Source organism: Macaca nemestrina, chromosome 5 (assembly GCF_043159975.1).
Source record: "Macaca nemestrina isolate mMacNem1 chromosome 5, mMacNem.hap1, whole genome shotgun sequence".
Lineage (NCBI taxonomy): Eukaryota > Metazoa > Chordata > Mammalia > Primates > Cercopithecidae > Macaca > Macaca nemestrina.
Genome location: NC_092129.1, coordinates 44,541,523 through 44,562,587, shown reverse-complemented (window position 1 = coordinate 44,562,587; position 21,065 = coordinate 44,541,523). Strand labels below are relative to the sequence as shown.

The 21,065-nt window shown below is 37.1% G+C and overlaps 1 long non-coding RNA gene across 7 annotated transcripts in view; it reads right to left on the bottom strand.

Moving 5' to 3' along the window:
* LOC105465733 (uncharacterized) overlaps positions 1–21,065 on the bottom strand; it is a 266,792-nt gene that overhangs the window by 103,783 nt on the left and 141,944 nt on the right. For 5 of the 7 annotated variants that reach the window (XR_011623420.1, XR_011623416.1, XR_011623418.1 and 2 more), the window contains exons 3-4: positions 4,729–4,773; positions 3,958–4,071 (exon numbers count right to left, since the gene is read on the bottom strand). The exons of the other annotated variants lie outside the window; for them this stretch is intronic. This is a non-coding gene — a long non-coding RNA (uncharacterized lncRNA). The remainder of the gene's footprint in view (positions 1–3,957; positions 4,072–4,728; positions 4,774–21,065) is intronic. 7 annotated transcript variants of the gene reach the window in all.

Sequence of the window (21,065 nt, the reverse complement as noted above, 5' to 3'; positions counted from 1 at the left end):
CCCATTCAGTATGATATTGGCTGTGGGTTTGTCAGAAATAGCTCTTATTATTTTGAGGTACGTTCCATCAATACCGAATTTATTGAGCATTTTTAGCATGATGGGCTGTTGAATTTTGTCAAAAGCCTTTTCTGCATCTATTGAGATAATCATGTGGTTCTTGTCTTTGGTTTTGTTTATATGCTGGATTACGTTTATTGATTTGCGAATGTTGAACCAGCCTTGCATCCCAGGGATGAAGCCCACTTGATCATGGTGGATAAGCTTTTTGATGTGTTGCTGAATCTGGTTTGCCAGTATTTTATTGAGGATTTTTGCATCGATGTTCATCAGGGATATTGGTCTAAAATTCTCTTTTTTTGTTGTGTCTCTGCCAGGCTTTGGTATCAGGATGATGTTGGCCTCATAAAATGAGTTAGGGAGGATTCCCTCTTTTTCTATTGATTGGAATAGTTTCAGAAGGAATGGTACCAGCTCCTCCTTGTACCTCTGGTAGAATTCAGCTGTGAATCCATCTGGTCCTGGACTTTTTTTGGTTGGTAGGCTATTAATTATTGCCTCACTTTCAGAGCCTGCTATTGGTCTATTCAGGGATTCAACTTCTTCCTGGTTTAGTCTTGGAAGAGTGTAAGTGTCCAGGAAATTATCCATTTCTTCTAGATTTTTCCAGTTTATTTGCGTAGAGGTGTTTATAGTATTCTCTGATGGTAGTTTGTATTTCTGTGGGGTCGGTGGTGATATCCCCTTTATCATTTTTAATTGCGTCGATTTGATTCTTCTCTCTTTTCTTCTTTATTAGTCTTGCTAGTGGTCTGTCAATTTTGTTGATCTTTTCAAAAAACCAACTCCTGGATTCATTGATTTTTTGGAGAGTTTTTTGTGTCTCTATCTCCTTCAGTTCTGCTCTGATCTTAGTTATTTCTTGCCTTCTGCTAGCTTTTGAATGTGTTTGCTCTTGCTTCTCTAGTTCTTTTAATTGCGATGTTAGAGTGTCAATTTTAGATCTTTCCTGCTTTCTCTTGTGGGCATTTAGTGCTATAAATTTCCCTCTACACACTGCTTTAAATGTGTCCCAGAGATTCTGGTATGTTGTATCTTTGTTCTCATTGGTTTCAAAGAACATCTTTATTTCTGCCTTCGTTTCGTTATGTACCCAGTAGTCATTCAGGAGCAGGTTGTTCAGTTTCCATGTAGTTGAGCGGTTTTGATTGAGTTTCTTAGTCCTGAGTTCTAGTTTGATTGCACTGTGGTCTGAGAGACAGTTTGTTATAATTTCTGTTCTTGTACATTTGCTGAGGAGTGCTTTACTTCCAATTACGTGGTCGATTTTGGAGTAAGTACGATGTGGTGCTGAGAAGAATGTATATTCTGTTGATTTGGGGTGGAGAGTTCTATAGATGTCTATTAGGTCTGCTTGCTGCAGAGATGAGTTCAATTCCTGGATATCCTTGTTAACTTTCTGTCTCGTTGATCTGTCTAATGTTGACAGTGGAGTGTTGAAGTCTCCCATTATTATTGTATGGGAGTCTAAGTCTCTTTGTAAGTCTCTAAGGACTTGCTTGATGAATCTGGGTGCTCCTGTATTGGGTGCATATATATTTAGGATAGTTAGCTCTTCCTGTTGAATTGATCCCTTTACCATTATGTAATGGCCTTCTTTGTCTCTTTTGATCTTTGATGGTTTAAAGTCTGTTTTATCAGAGACTAGTATTGCAACCCCTGCTTTTTTTTGTTCTCCATTTGCTTGGTAAATCTTCCTCCATCCCTTTATTTTGAGCCTATGTATGTCTCTGCGTGTGAGATGGGTCTCCTGAATACAGCAGACTGATGAGTCTTGACTCTTTATCCAGTTTGCCAGTCTGTGTCTTTTAATTGGAGCATTTAGTCCATTTACATTTAAGGTTAAGATTGTTATGTGTGAACTTGATCCTGCCATTATGATATTAACTCTTTATTTTGCTCGTTAGTTGATGCAGTTTCTTCCTAGCCTCGATGGTCTTTACATTTTGGCATGTTTTTGCAATGGCTGGTACCGGTTGTTCCTTTCCATGTTTAGTGCTTCCTTCAGGGTCTCTTGTAAGGCAGGCCTAGTGGTGACAAAATCTCTAAGCATTTGCTTATCTGTAAAGGATTTTATTTCTCCTTCACTTATGAAACTTAGTTTGGCTGGATATGAAATTCTGGGTTGAAAATTCTTTTTTTTAAGAATGTTGAATATTGGCCCCCACTCTCTTCTGGCTTGGAGAGTTTCTGCCGAGAGATCTGCTATTAGTCTGATGGGCTTCCCTTTGTGGGTAACCCCACCTTTCTCTCTGGCTGCCCTTAAGATTTTTTCCTTCATTTCAACTTTGCTGAATCTGGCAATTCTGTGTCTTGGAGTTGCGCTTCTCGAGGAGTATCTTTGTGGCGTTCTCTGTATTTCCTGGATTTGAATATTGGCCTGCCCTACTAGGTTGGGGAAGTTGTCCTGGATGATATCCTGAAGAGTGTTTTCCAACTTGGTTCCATTTTCCCCCTCACTTTCAGGCACCCCAATCAGACGTAGATTTGGTCTTTTTACATAATCCCATACTTCTTGCAGGCTTTGTTCATTTCTTTTTCTTCTTTTTTCTTTTGGTTTCTCTTCTCGCTTCATTTCATTCATTTGATCCTCAATCGCAGATACTCTTTCTTCCAGTTGATCGAGTCGGTTACTGAAGCTTGTGCATTTGTCACGTATTTCTCGTGTCATGGTTTTCATCTCTTTCATTTCGTTTATGACCTTCTCTGCATTAATTACTCTAGCCATCAATTCTTCCACTTTTTTTTCAAGATTTTTAGTTTCTTTGCGCTGGGTACGTAATTCCCCCTTTAGCTCTGAGAAATTTGATGGACTGAAGCCTTCTTCTCTCATCTCGTCAAGGTCATTCTCTGTCCAGCTTTGATCCGTTGCTGGCGATGAGCTGCGCTCCTTTGCCGGGGGAGATGCGCTCTTATTTTTTGAATTTCCAGCTTTTCTGCCCTGCTTTTTCCCCATCTTTGTGGTTTTATCTGCCTCTGGTCTTTGATGATGGTGATGTACTGATGGGGTTTTGGTGTAGGTGTCCTTCCTGTTTGATAGTTTTCCTTCTAACAGTCAGGACCCTCAGCTGTAGGTCTGTTGGAGATTGCTTGAGGTCCACTCCAGACCCTGTTTGCCTGGGTATCAGCAGCAGAGGCTGCAGAAGATAGAATATTGCTGAACAGCGAGTGTACCTGTCTGATTCTTGCTTTGGAAGCTTCCTCTCAGGGGTGTACTCCACCCTGTGAGGTGTGGGGTGTCAGACTGCCCCTAGTGGGGGATGTCTCCCAGTTAGGCTACTCAGGGGTCAGGGACCCACTTGAGCAGGGACTCTGTCCCTTCTCAGATCTCCACCTCCGTGTTGGGAGATCCACTGCTCTCTTCAAAGCTGTCAGACAGAGTCGTTTGCATCTGCAGAGGTTTTGGCTGTGTTTGTTATTGGTTTGTTATTGTTTACTGTGCCCTGTCCCCAGAGGTGGAGTCTACAGAGACAGGCAGGTTTCCTTGAGCTGCTGTGAGCTCTACCCAGTTCGAGCTTCCCAGCAGCTTTGTTTACCTACTTAAGCCTCAGCAATGGCGGGTGCCCCTCCCCCAGCCTCGCTGCTGCCTTGCCGGTAGATCACAGACTGCTGTGCTACCAATGAGGGAGGCTCCATGGGTGTGGGACCCTCCCGGCCAGGTGTGGGATATGATCTCCTGGTGTGCCTGTTTGCTTAAAGCGCAGTATTGGGGTTGGAGTTACCCGATTTTCCAGGTGTTGTGTGTCTCAGTTCCCCTGGCTAGGAAAAGGGATTCCCTTCCACTTTGCGCTTCCCAGGTGAGGCAATGCCTCGCCCTGCTTCAGCTCTCGCTGGTCGGGCTGCAGCAGCTGACCAGCACCGATCGTCCGGCACTCCCCAGTGAGATGAACCCAGTACCTCAGTTGAAAATGCAGAAATCACCAGTCTTCTGTGTCGCTTGCGCTGGGAGTTGGAGACTGGAGCTGTTCCTATTCGGCCATCTTGCTCCGCCCCTGGAAGATCTTAAATATACTGTTAAGAAAATGGAAAAGACAAAGAGCAAACAGACAAAGGGATGGAGAATAGGAGAGAAAGTATTCTAAAATTAGAAGATTAATCGCCAAATATCAGCTAAATTTATTTCAACAACTGCAAAGACCCATATATATCTAAAACGATATTGGCAGGGAAAGGAAAATCATTGTACCTCGTGATAACTAGGCAGCAGCTGATGCTACTGGAAAAGCATACAGAACCCAGGAACAGCACCATGTTTGTAGGAACTAGCTATTTGATATAGGTGGCACCACTAACTTAGTCAGAAAAGGAAATATACAAATATTGTATATTTTTCAATTTTTGAATATTATAATTAATAAGAAATGGGAAATGGGAAGACATGCTAATTTGAATCATATGAAATTGTTGATATTTGACTGTTTTGACCAACATAATGTCTGTTTCATGAACTTCAAATTAATGCATGAAATGATTAATGTTTGCCTATGAAAAAAGGAGAACAGATGCAGAAATGGATTAAGGTATATGGCTAAACAAAAGAAAAGTCTTATGGATGTACAATAAGCTCTGAACTGGGAAGAAGAATAATTCAGTTCTATGCACCAATAGGTGACGATGATGCAAGGTTTGTAGACCGGCTTACAAAGTCATAACAGATGGAAAAATTACCACGATGGAGCTCAAAGTCGTTATGTTAAGAAACTCAGCAAAAATCTGAAAGAAAGAAGACAGGCGAGATAAGATATGAGAAAGCTGTCTTGGAAGAGAAAGAAATATTTAAAAGATGAATACTTATAGCTATGAGAAAGTGTAAAATTAGGTTCAGAGAACAAAAATAATCAAAGCATAAGACTTTGAGGACAAAATGAAAGTTAAAACAATTTTTAATAATTCTTTGGGATGTTCCCAAAACAGAAGAAAAAGACTGACTGCCATCCTTTCCTCAAAGAAATAGTGCTAACAGTGAAAATAAGGCACATGTCCAACACTTTTTTACACCTCCTACCACCACTGCCATTATACTCATCATCGTGTCAGACACATACTAAGTTCACAAAATGTGGTTAATAGAACCTAGTGGGAGGGGTGATCTTAAATGATTTAATTTTTCCCCTTAAAAGGGATTTTCCTTTGGATTGCACAGTTTCTTAAACTCTAGATTTAGAAAAAGACACAGACTTCATCTATTTTTCTGGATAAGGGTCATTATTCCTGCCCTCTTCAACAGACACTTGCAACAGTGAGAATAAAGCCCATAAATTACATATATTAGACTTGACCATGATGTGATACATCTTCTACTTATAATTTAGGTGATCTTATATAATGTGCTAGACAGTTATGTTATCATTATTTACAGAACCTTGAACGCAGCAGTAATCATCAATCTAAATGCTTATGCATTATTTTTAAGGGAGAAGCACAGTGATCTATTAATATTTCAGGTTAATGTACATTGAGTGGGATGAAGGGTTTAAACCAGGAGATAGAAATAGAATTTCTCTGCAGCTTCAACAACTATCTCCTGAGCACTTTTCTACTCCCCACCCTTCCTTGGGCCACTCTTTCTCTACTTCGGTGATCCAGTAAGTTAACTTCCTCAAATATCCATTCATAGTTAATCCTTTGAAATTTTCATGAATGAAGTAAAAGGTGTAGTAAATTACTGAAGACATTAATTAGGCAAGCAGCATGAAATGTTTGCACATCATCTCTCAAATAAAGACTCAATAGTTGTTCTTGACATGATCCACACCTAAACTCAACTTCATTTTCTGTTTCAATAGGTTTTAATATTTAACTTGCTCAAATTGTGATTGGTCGATATAAATAAGAAATTTGTTTACTCTCCCTAACTGAAAGAGGAAACCCAAATACTCAATTATGTTCTATAGTAAGAATCTATGAATCATTGCATAATAATTGAGGCAGGTGTCTTCGATCAATCTCAGAGCTGCTGACCATTTGTAGCACGAGACCAAAATGAAAAACTAGGTCTCTAGCAGCTCTCTGAGTCACCTTAGTGGGTAAACAGGGTTATCTTGATTGAACTCACAGAGTATCTGACCTATCCGAATGTCAACATGTGTTGAAAACCACTCCTCAGCCATGACAGAAAATGCAGGTGCTTCATAAAACCTGTTGACTGAATCAAATGAGTCTACCAATTGATATTATTTACACCATTTTTGCTCTCCTTAACCGCACAGACTCTTCCACGCCCTTCCTAATCTTTCAGATAAATAACGATGCCCCAAAATAATGTTAATTCTCTGAATATCTGCCATAAACATATTACCTAAAATACAAATGAATTTATGGTTTCTTATTACTTGAGGATTTTCCTGTGCCATTTCTTCTTACATTTGTACAGATTTTCTTTTCTGTGTACACATGAAATAATTAGGTTCTAGATCTACATCTTTGCAAATTACAAAATGGTTTTCTAGCTGCTTTCAGAGCCAGAAAAACAAGTTAGGGAACAAGACTTTAATAAGTAGAAAAAAAATTAAATATATTTTTAAAGCTTTTCAATTAAGCTGTCATTAATGAATGAGTATTTAAGATACGATTTATGGGGTGAATATACACACACACGCACATACACAAACGCAGGATTTGCTAATTACTAGCTGTATGATCCTTAGCCTTGGCAGTATACTTAATCTCTCTAAACCTTAGTTTCCTGGTTTATAAAATAAAGATAATAACAATTATTTTATGAGGTTGTAGTGAAGTTTAAACAAAAGAATGGACATAAAGGTATTTTTTCATATTAAAGTCCTATATAAATGAAATTAGTGTTTGTATGCACTACCTACTCTGGGTCAAAGGCAAATCCTTGAGTTTGGAAAGAATATAAGAGGAATGTAAGGTATATTCTCTTTACGCAACAAACTTAATATTCATTTGGGGAAGAGGAAATAATTAGAAAAAGAATTGAGATTGCAGAAAACTAAGTTGTGTGACCCAGGTTACGTGTGCAGTAACAATTCTAAGAAGGAAGAGTTTAAAATGGGCTGGAAATTATGACCATTTTCTTTCCAAATGGAACAGGCTAAGCTTTGCCTGAACAAAGCAGCAAAGATATCTAACAGCTGCTTGCCACTCTCTGTTGCTTAAAATATCAGAGGAGTATGAGGTTTAGGCAGCTCTGAGTCATCTTCCTCCTAACTTGGTATTTATTCAGGACATAGCTCTAACCCTGATGACAACAGCATTCCTGACCTATGAGCTGCTCAAAATGCTAAGATGGTCCTGAAGGTGAAATGGACACCTCCTCCCCATGCAGTCAGCTGCCATTCCCACTTGTGCTTCTGCAGCCTCCTCATTTTGTCACAGTGTTTGTTCTAAATGAAAAAGCTCTGGACAGCTGAAGAAGAAGAACTGAAGCCAAATGAGAAATATCCTAGATTCTCTTCTTATGACAATGCTCAAGACTCACAGCTGAGGCAACTGTAGAAAGAACTGGAGCTTGGGCTTAGACCATGTGACTTTGGTAGCTTGTATACCATGAATGAAGCCCAATCAATTCAATTCAATTGTTCAAACTCTATGCAGGTCTGTTTTGATCAAAGTCCTGTAACTGTTAGATATACAAAACTTATTAAGGGAGAATAATGAAAGATGTGGAGTGATAAGACAATTTTACATATATTTTACGTGTTCTTATCTCATCCAGTGGTATCTGTAAATGGGCTATGTAATCAATATTTTTGCAGATGAGGAGGATAAGGCCCAGATGGGTTGGATAACTTGTCCAAGGTCACACAATTTATAAACTGCAGAGGGCAAATCCAGTCCTAGAAAATCCTGGCTCTAAAGCCTGTGCTCTTTACACTTACATCGTCAGAGGGAGAAATCTGAACACACACAGAAGTATTTTTTTAAGAGGAGGGCTCTGGATGCAGAATATTTTCACAATTCTAGACGATGGGGTATTTTCACAATAGGTGAATTGTGGAGGAGTAGGCTGGAAGGAGGTGGAGGCCATATGTTGGAGAACTATGCGAAAGATCACCACTTTGCACTCAATTATGTAAACACTGAGGAGTCACCAGGGGCTGACCAAGTATGAGGGAGTTCTGGGTATGGACAATGAGGGGTTACCCTGTCTATAAAAAATTTTAAAGCTCTAATAAAATCCAGTCATTCTGATTCTAATCATCACTTCCTGCCGACATTTCTAAACAATGAAGTGATAAAATACTCCTCCTCAAAAAAAAAAAAAAAATCATTTCTGGTCTTAGTTTTAAACAATTGCTGCCATTAGCATCGAGTTTTAATAATACATTGCATGGTTTGAATTAGCACATTTTTATTTTTTGTCCTTTATTAAACATTGTGTTCAGCATAGAAGTTAATTCAGCAAATTCCCAGTTAAACAATTGTTCCCCAAGCGTACCCCACTCAGCTACAATCATTTAGGATAAATGGGGAAACGTTGGCAATCGCCTTGGACAGACATAGCTGCGATTCTGAGTCAGAGAAACAGAACTTCAGTTACTGTGGGATCACTTGGAGTTTCCTATTTTCGTTTAAATGCAAGTATAACATTTTTTATTTGATAGGTGCAAATTTTAATTCATATATAAAATACCCCAAACTTTTACAGTCTTTAGAATCAAAATCACTTCTTTTCATTTGTTGTTTTAAAACAGAAGATTTAAAAATTATATTGATTACTAATTACTATATGAAAGTAATTTCATCACAAAGTGGGGGGTGTTATAAAAATGGTCCAGTCAAGGTGTCAAAAATGCTAGGAATGCCACTGGAAGTCACTGAATGTTTTTGATGGGAGGGGTCATGAAAGAATGGTTAAGATGAATCATAAAAGACATCGTCATTATAGCAATCTAGGTTATGTATATGTCTAGTTACCAATATGTTTTCCTAGAGAAGAAAAAAAACGTGGAGTATAAGTTGTCAAAAGCAATAAAAAGTATTAAGTGGTGGAGTGTATTCTGGCAGAGGTCCTTTAGGCTGCTGCATTTTCATGGTAGAATATCAATCCTACCTCCAGCTGGTCAGTCCTTGAAAGCAGGCAGTTCTCATTTTTAACTGCCAGCAGAGAACACGACCACTTCAGGGAGTCAGTAGGGAATGATTCAATTTGGAAATTTCTGTCACCCAATATGTTGGGAAATGTCAATTAAGAAAATCATTATTTAGGTTTTTTTGTTAAGGACACATGGTTGTCATAACCTGTATTGTTGTTTACAATATTCAGTGCACTTCCCTATGGGAGGATTGCACATCCCTTTCTACAGAAGACTGACCTGGCCTGATGACTGGTTTGCTTCAGTCAGCAGACGTGATGACTGTTCTGGGCCAAAGTTTTAAGAGCTACTATGTGGTTTGCTGTGTCCTTTCCCTCAGTCTCTGTGATCACGAAAGCATGAAGCCTCTATACACCCAGGGTTCCCTAATAACTACAATGAGCACAGTCCTTTTTTAACCCATTATGAACATGTTGCCTGAACAAAAATTAAATATTGTAGTTTTAAGCAACTGATATTTTCTGGCACAAACTAGCCCTACCTAATTGATAGAGTAGTCCTTCCATTTGGGCAGATACTCTCAAATCTATTCCCAAATTTAGATGGACTAGAGGAAATTATTTCATAGAACTCCTGTGTAAATATCAGTTGAATTGCTTTTACTGAACTACATTTGATGTGAAGATTGTTCATATTGAAAGACACTGTAAACGCACCTCATGAAACTCAAGCTGGTCCACGCTTAAGAATGTTGTCATGAACGAGAGGTATTATGCAGTCATAACTTGATAAACATCCTCAAGAGGTCTTTGCCTGTATTTTGCATTAAGAATTGTTACAGTTCTCCTGAACAGTGTGAACTATTTCTGTCACCTAAACACTATCTATTGTGTACCTGATCACCTACCTAATCTATTTCAGGTTAGTTGCCAGGAAGCTTAGGTCCAAATTTTTGGCAAGTGTGCAAGTGTTTGCAAGATCTGTTTTCAATTTAGTCTTAATTTTAACTCTATTTTATGAATCTGGTTTCGTGTTCCTTTCTTAACAATTTTTAATTGATAAGTTGTATTTAATCTCATTAATATTTTCAAATCCTTTAAAAAACAAGATGTGGATATAAATAAATATTACAGAGAATATCATTGCCATGTGACTGACTCTTTCTAAACATGTGAATGTCCTCAATCTACGTCAAGTCGCCAAAATTGCTCCTAATAAATATCACAATTTAGAAGACACTCCCTTTAAGCCTGAGCCCTGAATAGCTCATGGCCATGTCAAATTGAAGAGGTTCTTATTTGAGAAAAAAGTTCTGCCGGCTGCATTTGCTTTAGTAGTTTTTGTTTGCTTGTTTGTTTCCAGAAAACCTTCAGGGTTCTAATTTTTTTAGCTAATTAATATAATTCTTATACTTAATTGAGCTCTCCTTCCTACTGAGTAAACTAGGCACTATTAAATTCCATAAAGCAATGGAAGACATATTCCTAGGCTTCTGAAATTTTTCATAGGCTAGCTGGGGAGGTCAGTAACTAAAGCAACAAACAAAAGCAATTCAGAAGACACAAAATTTTTCTGGGCCAACTATGGACCCAGGGGCTAGGGAAACTTAGAATAAAGGGGTGGAATAAAGGGATGGTTAGTGTAAGAATAGAATTAATTGGAGGAGGCTTTCTGAAGGAGGTAAAAGTTGAGCCATGGCCATTCTTCACTATTCCCTCAAAGCTTCCCTTACCACTTTCCCCTCCCGCCTCCCTTAAACATTAAAAAAAAAAAAAAAAAATCCAGCAATTAAAATGCCTGACTCAGGGAGACTAAGAGCTCAACCTTATCCCATACCAAGGAGCTATCTGAAGTTGGGCCTCAGGACCCCTAAGGCTTCATGCTGGCTTAGGTGCAGATCTGCCATTTGTTGACAGACTCTTTCCCAGCACCAAGTATGTTGGGGTCACTGGGAAAGAGGAAACTTATGAATAAATTTGAAAAGGGGTCTGGAAATGTAGATGAATGCCAAAGGAGTCCTTTGTGAATAAAATTAAGCAGTCATTGCCATAGAGGACAAATGTTTTAACTGACTCTGGTCCACACAGCCTCCTAAGGCTTCCTCCAGGAGGCAGAGGAATGGGTCTGTACTAAATGGCTTAATTTTCTTAATCAACTATTTCATTGTGGGTTTTAAATTTTATTCCCATGCCTATTTTTTTTTCCATTTTGCCATAATACAGCCCTAAGTACCGTGGCAAACATTTGACAGTTTGCTCAGCAGGTGCTGGGCTCTGCAGAGCTTGCCTAGCTCTACCTTTTATTAATTGGGTTTCAAAATGTGTTCTTGTGTGAACAGAAGCTAAGATGGGACTATTGTACCTGTCAACAGGAAGCTGGGTGAAATAAAATATTTGGAATGTGTTTTAAAATAACTCATTGTGTGCTTGATCGGTAGAGAGTGTAAAAGAGAAATATTCTTTAATGTTGAAATAAATAATCATACAATCAAAATGGCAATAAAATTAAAGAAATGATGGGTTTGTTCAATGTTCTTCAGTATTTGATTACAATAGCATTCTCTTTGTGCCCAATAGATTATGCAATGATTAGATATTTCTTAAAAACCATTTTAATAAAAAATCTAGAGACCTGGGGATGTAGTAACTACTTTGAAAACCAACAAATAGGCCTCTGTAAATACGTCTGGATGTTTCCAATTTAATTTTTATCTCCATTTAGAAGTTTTTTTTTTCCTTATCAAGAAAAGCTCTAGATCCGAAATTTCACATTCCAGCTTTAAAAAGCTCTGCCTAGCCTTGACCGTCTGAGGAATATAATTTTGTTTTGGTAAAGTGGAAGGATCTTTGTGATTCTTTTCCTTTTTTAATATGTGTGCTTCAAATTAAATTAACTTTAATGACATACATTCTAACACTCTCATTTAGGGCAGGGGATCAAAGGGAGGTGAAGAGCGAGCAGTAAAAGTTGACGAAAAGCTCGGAAATATGTCAGGCCCTCTCTTGTCATTATCATTGTCATTTCCATCATTAGCTCTACTCAGCTATAAAATAGTGAATGGTGTCTGTCTTCTCCTGAGGGACCGGGTAGGCAGTTCCCCTAAAAAGGGTTGTGTTATGAAGTTTAAGTATGGTGAAAACAGAGATGAAGCCATAACAATCTTAAAGTGAAAGGCTGAAGAGATAAAGAAATCTTTATGTTTGTTTCCAATTAAAGAAATAACATATTGTTATTGTAAAAGTCTTGAAGAGTCGTGAAAATGAGGAAGATGTAAAAAACAAAAAGCCCCTGAAATTCTACTCCAAGAAATGACCACCGATCGGTCTATTCCCTCGTGAACTTTCTTACATGCCTCCTACACACACACACACACACACACACACACTCTTACACAAACACACACATATACTTTTTTTAAAAACAAAGATGTAATTATATCAAGCAATACACACAGCTTGCTTTTGCATAATTGTCATTATAAACAAGGACAAGATTTTTGTTTGATGGATAAAACTGCCACATCCTTTTAAGGTCTGCCCAGTATTTCTCCAAAGGGATGGAAAATAATTTTTAATCCAATTCTTATTGGCAAATTTTCATGATGTTCCTAATATATCGCTATTACAATTACTTGGGTGAATATTTCTGGAGAATAAATGTCTAAAAACAGAACTATGGAGGGAAAAGTTTAAAACTTTGCTACATAGTTCCAAGTTACTGTGCAAAAAGTTGTAACAATTTACACCCTTATCAGCAATGTATGAGAAAATACCCTATTCCACATATTTTTAAGCTTTGCTAATCTGAAAGATAAAAATGTATCTCATTATTATTTAAATTTACTTTTTTAGCTGCATTGAAGTAATTTATACATTTACTTGGAATTTTTCCAATACTAAGTAACCTCACAGAGGAATACAGCACAGCTTTGTATTTATTAAGTCCTCCTTCATGATTGTCAGGAAAGTTATTTTATTTTTCTGGTAGACGTCTTGCAAATAGCTTATTAAATTTTGATGTGCTATATGCTTTTATTACTGATGAATTGGGATTGTTAAAAATTATATTACCAAGTGATTTTGCAAATCTAAACCTATTGGCATTTAAATTTATTTTATATCTAGCCACTTCCGTGAATTCTATTAGTTTTAGTACTAAAAGTTTCAGTTAGTTTTTTGTTTTGTTCTTAGGTAGACTATCATAATGCTGCAGGTAATAAATTTTGCCCTTATTTTCCAATAAATATGATGTAATCACAATGGTCATCCTCATCTAATTTTGGAATTCAGTGAGAAACTGTCTAGTTTTTCACTGCTTATGATAGTGTTTTATTTTATCATCTGTTTTGGGCCTTAGACCACTTTGAGAATCTAAACAAATCTTTCTTTCTCTCAAAGCACATGTGCTGCACAAACAAGCAAAATGTTAGTATATTTTTAGTTGATTCATACACCCCTTGAGACCGATGAACACACTCACACAAAACATACCACAGGACAGACTCAACTGACATAACTGAAGTTGCTTCAACAGAACTGCCCAAAAAGAACATTTCCAAGTAGGTGAAGGGTGTCAACTTCATGCAGCAAGCATTTGTCCAGTTCTCTTTCATTAGGGGTTCTAGTTACCCAACAGAAGAGATAGCTTTCCATTGCAATTAAAAACAGACATTCTGCAAGGCAATGGCTGTAAACTCTCCTTGAATTACTCTGTCTATCCAGAAAGAGAGGCAGATAAGTAAACAGAACAACATGAAAGTGGTATTAAAGATGTGTGTGTTCTGGATGAGAGCATACCTGGATACTGTCTTTCATCAACTGCAAGATGTTTAACAGAGAATGTGTCTTTTGGAGTAAGACTAAAAAAATGATATTGAAGACACAAAGACGTTCAAAAAAAAAAGCAAAGGTAGTTTGGGCTGATGTATTTTTAGAATGATAGGTAGTCCCTTGAGCTTGGAACACAGAAAAAGTGCAAGATTTTTGGTGCACTGTTGGAAATGACTTTGTTTTTATGGTATCCTCAGCCAAAATAACATAGTGTTACAAATCTTGCAAAATAAAGATTCCTCGGAAACTCACACAAATTGCATAACTCTTCAACTATTCTGTTTCAGAGTAGGAACCTCGTAGATATTCTCAGTATTACCATTGACTTACCACTTTAATCCTTTTGTTTCTTTCTTACTTAATTGATCCAGAATATTATGGACTGCTGAAAATGCCTGATAGCTCTCTTTGTCTGGTACCAATTTCAGAAACTTCTGGAGGAATGCACAGTGGAAGTTGTTAGCAGTAGCTGGAAATTTAGTGTGAAAAAGCCAGGTTTGGGGAGATTTACCAATAAATATCAATTATCTACTTTACATCCATACACAGGAAAGTACATGTCTCTTGGGAATATTCACTCATCTTCTATTTACCACAGTTAAGATTCTTGGATGGTTTGTCCATGAACTGCATGCTTCTTTTCCCATTGTTTCTACCAATTAATTCTCTTTCTCGTCTGGGTCCCTTCTACATTAAGATTTCCTCCATGCTTTTCCCCCCATCTTCACTATTTCTAAGAAATCTTTAGGACTAGTCATCAGATCAGTTTGCACACCAAAAGTCTTCCATATTTTGTTTGTCCTCCACTCTCAATTGAATCAGAATATGGAGGGTGGGGTTTGGCAGAGAGGGGTTTGTGGCAGACATCGGTGCTTTTTAAAGTACTCAAAAACGAATCTCATGAGCAGCCACCACTGAGAATCACTGGAACCAACAGCATCCCTCATTAAATCCTCATTGTAGCCCTTTCTACTTCTTTCCCTTGTTCTGCCACTTGTTTCCAAATATGCTTTGAGTCTCCCTTTTTCTAGTAAACAGTCAAGAGTCGCATTCTGCTGTAGAAATGACCACCATTACACCAGATTTTCTTATAATTATGAATGACCATGAGTTTTCACAATTAAGATGCTGAAAGCATACGTGAAAAAGAAAAACATCTCTAATGGAAATACAGTTTCCTGTGATTTGTTTCCCATCCTTTATCTCCCAGTGTAAAATTACTGAATTCTATTTGTGCCTTGTCCATTTGCCATTTGTTACTTCACCCTAATTTATGAATTCATGTGATGGGCAACATATTTAGATAGTATGATTACAATGGCACTGATACAGGAATTTTGATGCTCAAAGCATATTCAGGAAAGAAAATGTAACAATAATGCTGAGGAATTCCTAAAAGAATTTCTCAGGCCTTTAGAAAATGCTTATGTGTAAAATATTTCCTAAAGTATTCCATCTTATAATTGCTAAGATACTCTACTGTGAATGCAAACCACATCTATTTGATTATTTTCTTCTCCTCGTGTCCTTAGTTGTATTTGTATCCTTTCAATCATTGTTGCTTTAGTAAACTCTTTGTTAGTATTTGTCGAACTATCCTTAGAAACAGCTACCTTCCATTGTGTTATTATTGTAGTCATATCCTCAAAGTGTATTTGTAATACATTTTTCACAGATGATCCTAAAACAAGCTGTAATTAAGTATATAATTATAGCATATATAGTAGAAGGATTATTTTTAAAAAATAAATGCCAAGTAGCTTGTAAGGCCTCTGGAGAATTCTGAAATACACAAAACAAAAGCCATCATAAACTTGCTCTTTTTTTCTTTTTTTTTTTTTTTTTTTTGGTCCAGACTGGCTCTTTTTAGTTTTACTGTCTCCTGATTCCTCATTCACTAAGTGTCACACAGTAGATGACAACTGGATTCATGATACGTGTGGTGGTAGAGTCAATCCTTTTTTTTGTGGACTGAGTTTTGCTCTTGTTGCCCAGGCTGGAGTGCAATGGCATGATCTTGGCTCACCACAACATTCACCTCCCAGGTTCAAGCGATTCTCCTGCCTTAACCTCTCGAGTAGCTGGGATTACAGGCATGCGCCACCATGCCTGGCTAACTTTTTGTATTTTTCGTAGAGACGGGGTTTCTCCAGGTTGGTCAGGCTGTCTTGAGCTCTTGACATCAGGTGATCTGCCCGCCTCGGCCTCCCAAAGTGTTGGGATTACAGACGTGAGCCACTGCACCCGGCCTGAGTCAAACTTGTATGTGTTGACTTTATCAGGCTATCCTTCTCTTAGTAGATTAATAATTTCATTGAATAAGTTTCAGTTAAGTGATAGTGCTTTAAAGGCAATATGTTTCCCAAAACCAAAATGTCATGTTTACACTTTAAAGTAACTTAAAACAATTAAATATTATAGTCAGTCAGAAACAATTTTTCTAATCTCAATTGATATCATGCCTACAAATAGTATAAATTTATTTCCATGCAAAAGCTCTTCAATCCTGTACTAAAAACTAAAACCTGAGCTCTATTTTTGGCTTAGCACTAATTTCCTGCTGTAAGTCTTTCAGTTTCCACATTTATGAAACCAGCAAACTAGAGAAAAATAAACAGTTGTGTCCTTGAAGCCTAAGGACCTCAGGAATTAACGAGTTAATAATTTACACACTGCACATGTTCCTTAGGGGGAAATAGCCTTCATAACACACCGCAAGTATAAAGCTAAAATAACTAAGGATGATAGAAGCAGTGAACTCCATTTATTTTGTGATGTGTATGGCATTTTGATTCTACAAATTCTGCCTTAACATATGGTAGCATTTAGCCAATACTCCTAATAATATTTATAAGTAGATTGAGAATTAGCTCACAAATGCAATTCAGGAAGTTTATTCTGGTGATTTGTTTTTCATGTTCTGTGAAATGAATTGTATTAGAGGTCAGAGAAAGGGCCTTAAAGGGGCACTTCTTTAATATTTTCAGTGAAGTTGAAATATCGCAATGAGATACACACAACTGGCATCTCTTCTGGGAGTGAAATGCTGTCACTTTCTGCCCAGTTAGCCAAATGGTTGCATAATACGCAAAGATGGAAAAAGAGCAAATGGTCTCTGTGTTTACTGTTTTTCATTTTTAGCCATGGAAAAGAGGTAAACAAACTACTGTATGTGAGGACAAAGCAGAAATCGGAACCTAACTCCATAGCTGACTAAATCTGTTCTCACAGATCATTGCCACACAAATGCAGTTCCTACCAGGTGTACTTAATTTGATCCTGCAAACTCTTAAACATTTTAGTGATTTAAAAAGAAGAGAAGAAAGAAAAATAACTATTATCAGTCAAGCTGAAGGCAGTCAGCTCTCAAGGTTGATATCAACTCCCCAAACACATCACCAAATACCTTCATATCTCAATTTTCTCCTCCACAACTCACCCCTCATATTCCAGCTACCTCACCCACCCCTCCCCACCCACACACACACAGAGAGAGAGAGAGAGAAGCAGATGGAACCACACGACTATCCCAACAATATTGGAGTAAATTAACAACTTAGAAAAGGTTAAAGAGGAACCATTTGGGCTGAATAATTTTTTTTAAAGAAATACAAATTCACATATACTTTTCTAGGACACTTTCCTAAGTCTTTGCAAAACTTCTATTTTAAAAAGGAATGAAAGTACTTCATATTAAGGGTTTTTAAAAGTTAGTAATCATTTGAACATGTTTTTAATTACAAAATGCAATTAAAGTTTATTTGTGACCTACTAAAGAAGCTTCCTGAATCAGAAAAAGAGAATGAAAATGCTTGTTAAGGAGTCTATGCCTTAGACATCAGAGCATTCTAGGATTTTAAGATGGAGAATTCTCTTACAAGGGAAAGACTGTTATATTAGGTGTGACTATGTCAGAAAAACATTAAATTTTTCATTTTCTCCCGAAGGGGAAACATTTTAATTCAAGTGACTAATTTTTTTTTTTTTTCACTCAGCAAGAGATTCCTCAGTCCTCCCACACTTGTAAAGATTTTGAGATTTTTACTTCTCTCTCTATGGCAATAAGTTGTCTATCTCTAATTTTCACCTAGCTTACTTTTTTCTTTTCCAGTGAAGTTTGGCTTAACTACCCTTTTTAGAATGTGTAAACAAATACATCGATTATTATCAAACCTATTTTAACTAAAAATAGCTAAGTTCATATTAAAATAAAACATATACACCACAATACTTATGTGTCAATTCGTAGAGCATTCATTTTCCTGACAACTATACATTTTCTTTACACTATAAACACCTGAGTATGTATGCTACGATATGTATTTTGCATGCCTAAAAGCACCCATATTATAATGAGTATGTTCATTCTACATTCCCCAGAGAATCAAAGCACCTAGAACATTAGTGGTGGAGTTATCAGATATCAAAGAATTTCCCCATGAAAAGAGTCTGGTGTCATCTGAAAGCAAATAATTTTTGTCCTTCCACTACATAAGCAAATAAGGCCTCTGGGCAAGAGAAATAGTTTTCCTGACATCCAGACGGTAAAGCTCATTCACTTCATAAAGCATGTTTCTCCTGTTTTCACAAAATTTTAAGAATGCTAGCTATGTGCTTCCCAGACCATAGCAGATTAGAAACTGCAAAAGGAAAAGAGATAGAACTGAGTAATAGAGTAGGCACCCCAAGAATGGCAAGGATTAATAGCTAACAGAAAAACTACTAAAAGCAGACAAATAAAATATAGTAATTTGAGATAATATAAAGATTTATTGAAAAGGTGAACTGCTTCAAACTTTTAATGGGCCATAAGTGCATTGGTACATTTATATTTATAGTTATACCTGAGTCATAAAAATAGTTATGTTTAATATACCATTTAAGGTGTTTAAGAAAGCAGAGAAATTTCAAGTATAATTATGTTTCCAATAAAAATAATTCAATTTTTTAAAGGTTTGAAGTTCAAAAATATAACTTTCAGATATTTAGGAAGTTTAGTTTTGCAGTACACCTTCTTTTCTTGCAATCATAGAATTAAATGAGGTATTGGCATAATGTAGCTTTAAAGTTTGACTATTTTTGTTGAAGTAAAATATTATCAAGAGTTCAAGTGAAAGACTAGGAGAAGTTTTATCTAGAAGAGACTAAGCCTGTTGTCACGTTGAAAATGTTTTCCTGGTCACCAGATAAATGCAGTGAATAAGAACAGATTTTGTCAACTGTCCTGATTTCATTGTGTTTTACTAAATTAACAATGTTCACACTGAGAGGATAAGAGCTGAGTGAACCCCTAAGTTACGGGGGTTAGGTCAGATGAGAGGATGCCTTGCTGCCACATTTATTTCCTTGTTTGTCGAGATCTTGCATTTTTCTAGTCCCAGGAGATTCTTAGTTTTAAAAGCCTATGACACATTTTAGACAATTCACTCATACATAAATGCATGCATGCCCATATAGAAGTGTAAACCATTTCTGGTCTCATATTTTTGCAAGGGGCAGAGAAGGAGGAGATTGAGCTGGATAGTAGTGTCTAGGTTAGATATTTTAGGAAGCATGCAAAACTGGTTAAATATGAGTTTTCTTAACCACAGCAATCTGAAAAAAAAATTTAGCTAGCTCATGAACCCAATCCATAGTCAACATTCACTAGCTGTTTAATTTGGCCATGTTTCTCTCAGATGAGACACCTGGGCTGCTGATCACCATTATCCCATTATGTCACCGTTATCCCATATTGTGTGTATTTAATCCCATCATGTTTTGTGGCAGAGTGGCAAACTAATATCACAAAATACCAGTAACACAATAACACTTAATGTCTATTGCTCAAATGAGGGGAATATTCAGTGCAGGTCGGATCACACTGGCCAAGCTGATGACTTAGATCTGATCCAGATGTCTGAAGTCATTTATAGCCAATTCTCTAGTCTGGCCAATTAGTCTTAACATTGAAGCAATTGACTTACCTGATGACAGTCTGAATCAACAGATAATTTATGACCTGAACTTCTGTAATTATTTTAATAGCTTTTTCATACCCTTTTTATTCTATTTATCATAATAGGAGCATTCAAAAGGAGAACCTTCACTAAAGGAAAGAGATGTGAAGTTTTTAAAGAAATATTTTATTAAAGGAATCAGAGACTTGCCCTTTGAAGAACGTCTATATTGAAAAACGTCCACATGCTTCCAAAAGGAAGCACATTAGTTTGGAAATATTTTGGACTCATTTTCACCATTTCGAAGTATTACTATCTCTTAAATTACAACTTGTTTATTGCTTGTACTAAGAAGACCTTCAAACATCTCAAAGATTAATTTCCTCTTCATTATCTTGCTATTATTAACAATGGGAACTGAAAGAGAAGTTGTTCCTATAATCCTGAATTTTTCCTCACTAATAGGCCAAGGATTCTTGACTTTGAGAGGCCAGTCTGCAGCAGAAATGGTGCCAGCCCGTGGGCACTCTGCGTTCATTCACCCCCTACTACAGGAGAGTCTCTCAGAATCACCAACATTGATGACAGGCAAATGTCACGACCACACAGTGGTGGTCTAAGAAAAAACATGGGATAAGGCAAGTTTTTGTGAAGAAAACGGAATAAATAAGTTGTTTTAGTTCACTTAGCTAACTAAAGAAACTCTGACTCAATATTAAACTGCTATACTTTCAACATACCATTGAGAAAACCAAAGAAAATATTGCCTGGGGAGATACATGTTCAAACCTTCTCGTCTGCAGCTGCTATCAATTATTCTGCCCCAATGTGACCAGAAATCTCAGTTTTCAATAGAGAAATATGAGTTGTAAAAGAATCCTTATTGGCCACCCCTACATTCCCCTCCCCACCCCCGCCTCTTGATTCTGTTTTGCTTTTCAAACCTTTGAGTGTCCACGTACTTTGTATCCTAGCCCACTGGGAAGTTAGAAAAGCAAACTTAGTTTTAGGGCACAGGAGAGGTTTTGTGGCTTTCAGAGATTCTCCGTTGGATTACAAAAGCTCATAAAAGGGTACCCTCACCCTAAATGTTATATAAACAGAGTTCTGACGGTGTGTGTGATTTACACTCTTACTGAAGATCTTGAATCTTCTTTTTCTCCATGCCGGAAGATAAGTGAAGGACAAAAAAGCTATTTAGAACAGTTAACCTGATCATTTTTTAAAAGATGTGT